Here is a 4,639-nt window from a genome sequence, read left to right on the forward strand (position 1 = left end):
TTCCTCTTTTTCATTTTTAAGCGTCTCATTCGTTCGTCGAAGAAAAGCGTAAAAACGTCACTCATTTTTCACCTGCCAAGGCACGCAAAGGCACATGGGCGTACGACAGCAGCAGAACAAAGTAAACCAAAACGTCGGCTATCGCTCTCGCTGCTAGGCCGGATGGTTATTGAATCGGAAAGCTTGATATCAAATTTTGTACGACTTTTTTTTGCTCAGCAAAGATGGCGGTAAATCAGCTGCAGTTCCCCGCAAGTTGGAAAGGCTTCAATTACGTTGGGCGCCTGTAATTTTGCTGCCAGCCCTGTGGTGACAGGCAATCTGGAAAACTTGTTGTATATGGCCCGAGTCAGCTAGTAAATGATTCGTAATGGGATTTTTCCTTTATGCACTAACTTAGACTCTTCTGCAAATTGAAGTAGGCCAATGAAAAGTTGGAGACTAAAACTCTTTCGGAAGATGCCGCGTAATGAGATTTCGATGGGCGAAAGAGCATTCAAAGGAGTTTCATAGAACGCATTGCCGTGAGCCTTTGCTATGATAAAGAAGAGAAATGCCTTGCGTGAAAATACGATACACCTATAACAGTTCTTTTTATCAAATTCAAAGAGGGTTCACTCTTAGTATCACTTATCACTTTCGCGACTACAGAAAGACGCGGAAGTTGACTACGCAACACGCTCGGAACAGTGTGGGACTGTGTTTAATAAAATACCATAAAATAAGCGAAATATATGTACTCCTTACAGTGAAAGCAAGGAAACCATGGTAACGGTGAGAACTTTTGGGCCTGAATAAATGGCTTCTGGGAATGCTAAGTCATGTTTTTTTGGTTTCCCACGATATAGGAAAACCTCCAGGGCAACTATGAGTCTCAAAAAACTCTTCGTTGACTTTCACATCGCGTGCGCATACTCTAACACCCCGCACTGGTATACCTACAAGCACGCATACACGCAAGCAAACACTCAAGCGTACGTGCATTCAGAACAGCATAAAACTGAATATTTCGATGTACCCTTATAACTGATATGGCCCTATAAATTTATTTTTTTCTGCGGCCGCAATCAAAATATTTATGGTGTGTAAGCGAATGCATGTTCACGAAGCGCACGCGGCCGCCAAAAAAAAAAAAAAAAGATTGTGTTTTAGTCGGTGTACATGATAGCCTGCATAAAATTATCATCATATAGCACAAGCGGATGACTCTCAAAGCTTTTGCGCTAGGACGTACGAGAATTTCAACTTCCTTGCGCGGGAACTGTGTCTGTTTGTGAGGGGAGGTGTTCTGTAGGAGAGGGGCGGCATTCAGGAGCCACAAGGCGCCAGTAAATAGCCGGTCGTTTTCCATTAGCGGCTCGAAAACGGAGATCCAGCAGGCTGGTGAGGAGGGGGGGGGAGGGCGGCTCTTCGATGCCGATGCCCATTGATCGGCCGTGCCCTCTATGCTATACCAGTCGCCGTTCTACTCTTGCGTGCGTGATCGGCGCCGTCATGCGTCTCGAGGATCCAGTCGGGGGGGGGGGGGGGAGTTCACGTCTCGGCAAGCTGTCTCCGCACGGCCACGGCTGTTGCCGACTCTCCTCATAAAGGCGCGCAGCAAGCGGGCCGGATATAAATGAGCCCCCGCCTACTAGAGATGACACTTGATAAGCGAAGGCGCACCTTGCGGTCAGCGCCCGCTTATTGCCGTGGCCGGGGCCCACGATGGGGCTGCATCGAAGCAGTTGCGACGAAAGGCCTCTTGACAAATAGGCCAATGCCGTCGCCATTCAGCGCGTTGCCTTTCCTCGGACAGGTCAGCAGCTCGCGTGAGACGCCCGATAAAGACGTAACGGTTGACACGCCGAGAATAAATGAAGGCCCGTCCGGCCGCGGGCCGCGCGTACGGAAGAAATGCCCACGGTTACACAGATGCGAAGCCTTTTCCGATTACGCTCGCTCCGGCTGTCGAAGCACTCTGGCGGGAGTGTAGCGGTGGACCAGCGCGAGCCTATTAATTTGCGGCACGCGGCGGGCCATTACAATCGCATCGAGCCTACGCGGACGCAAAGGGTGATTCGAAGGTCACGCAGCGATTTAGATCGCCAGGCTTTGCGATGGCTACGAGAGAGCAATAAATGGCTGCCACTGCGACAACCCAGGCGAGCCTCTATACGTGGTCGCCAGCCCGTCAATCATGCGCGCAGGTTGTTGCTCTTCCGCGAAGTCGCAACATACGTCGGCATGATTTTTTGTTCGTTGTTGCATTACTACGTGTGTAGGTTCTCATCGATGACGTGTGATTTCTCTTACTGAGTTCGACTCTGTTGCAACACGCCGGAGCAACTAACCTTGCTATGAAGTCAGTGCTTGATCAATTATGTAGCTTGATCGCGTTATTAAGCGTTCCCCTTGAACTACGTGCCATAATACACCGTTAGCTAACTTAAGAAGCGTAAGATGTCCAGTAAAAGTTATGTACCTCTGTTCTGTTCTGTTTTAACTGTTTTGTTGTGGAGAGGTTGAGGAGCCTATTGCCTCGGCTACTCCATATCACAAAGTTCTGCAGCGAGAAATAAAATAATAATACAGAACGGTACCTAAAAATTAACAATACGAAAAAAAAAACACATAATAGCACACTGAAACCAGTGGAAATAACATGACAATACACAGTTTTCTTCACGCAGTTCACACATTCATGAACTACTTACACGCCCACCTTACTACTCTAATGCCACTACCTCTGTAATGTAACGTACCTCTGTTTGGCAAGACTGCTGTACAAATAGAACACCCGTTACGGTTTAACCAAGTGACAATTTTTGTTGCGGTGCAGTGTAAGATGTCACTGATTTTATCCTTGTCATGGTGGCCTCACTTTTAAGAAGGTCAAACGCAAGTGAAATAATATAATGTTTCTTTTTTCTGCATGTTTCTCAGGATTCACAGATCCAAAAACCCAGGGCTTTAATGATAACATCTGGTACCCTGTTTTCTATCTAAAAATTTACTTGATCTCTTCGTCTGTCATTTCTACGCCGTGCTTGTCTTCAATCTAAAGAACAAACGAAACCTACCCTGACATGTGAGACCTGCACACATACTGCTACACTTACTGTTTTATTAACAATACGAAATCGATGGTTTTACGTTTCAAAAATCACAATATAATTACGAGACACCCCGTAGGGTGGCGTTGAACGCGCACTAAATGCTAAATACATTGGTGTTTCTGCAATCGGCCCTGACTGGCATGTGACTGCCTTGGCCTATCAGAATTAAAACCGTGTTCTCAAGACTAACAGTACATTCCATTAGACACTATGCTACCTCAGTTAGAGGGGAAAAAAGCATGGAATGGCAGGGTGGATTTTGAACATTTCGTACATAATCAACAGCAATTTTTTTTCTCTTTCTGATTGCTTCTTACGTGTACCTGCCATGCATTTTGCCTGTTTCCTTTTGGCTTGAAAGTGCAGGTTCAAATTGGCTGCTAATGGGCTATCTGGCCTCGAACAATATTAAGGCTAAGCATTGAAATACAGCATCCAACGTAATGTTTCGATAATGAAGTACTTATACTGTGTAGCGAGCGTTTCCCCGCCCGAACACGTATACACAGCACGATTCGTTTGAGCTGCATGCTATGTATCAGCGTGATGCTTCTTACTGTTGCAATCAGACTTCTGCATTATCAATGCCAATTTGCACCACTTGAAAAAAAAATGTATGACGCAAAAAGGAGGGGACGAAGGAAAGACGCATGCTGACAAACACGGGTGCGTGTTTCATTTGTAAGCTTTGTCACTTATTGTCAGTTCGAGTCTTCACTCCGTACCCTTTCTTCTCGCACCATTCCAGTTTTTTGTCAGGCAATGAACCAAGCAGCTCAGCAACAAGCCATTAGGCTAAACCATGCACGAAAAGTGGCGCGCTAATAAAGCAGCTCTAGAGTGTCAGAACATCTCGTTCACTCTGTATCGAACACGTGTCGTGGAAGAGGCACTCACGCTCCGTGCCCGGTTAAAAATTCGACGCATCATTCACCGTGTTGCAAGTGCTCGCACGAGTAGTAGTCTGTTCAACCTACAAAGTTATTACGTTCTTGCGCCTCCACCCACTCCTCCTGTTTGAATTTCTCTCATCGAATGCAGTTTCGTAAGACATGTTCTGCTAAACTGTTACGCAACATTTCTCGCGTACACTTCACTCACGAGCGACTCTGTTGCTTATTTAACAGCGTTGAAAAGCACGAGGCCGTAGTCTCGCACATCTAGCGAGTAATGAGAAAGGGCCTCTAAACGTCCACTATACAGGGTGTTTCATGAAATGTGTCCAATATTCTTTAAAAATCGGCAAAGGTGCTATTTACACGCTGTCTTCAAGTTTGGTTGTCCTGTAGTAGCAGACACCTTAAAAGGGTTAAAAACATCATTTAGAACAGTAATTAGCAAAGGTGAATATGATAACTTTTTAATTAGGGAGTTAGGAAGCTAATTCAAATAACAGAAGTGAAGTCATGTAGGCGAATAACACATTGCCTCTTTGAGATTTCCGAAAAGCGGCCTCAAGTAATAACTGCGAATTAATGAATTTCTCTAAATTTATGCGCCGAAACATAAACCAAAGGACCAATGAGTGCAACGAAACAAGC

This window comes from Rhipicephalus microplus, chromosome 4 (assembly GCF_043290135.1).
Source record: "Rhipicephalus microplus isolate Deutch F79 chromosome 4, USDA_Rmic, whole genome shotgun sequence".
NCBI lineage: Eukaryota > Metazoa > Arthropoda > Arachnida > Ixodida > Ixodidae > Rhipicephalus > Rhipicephalus microplus.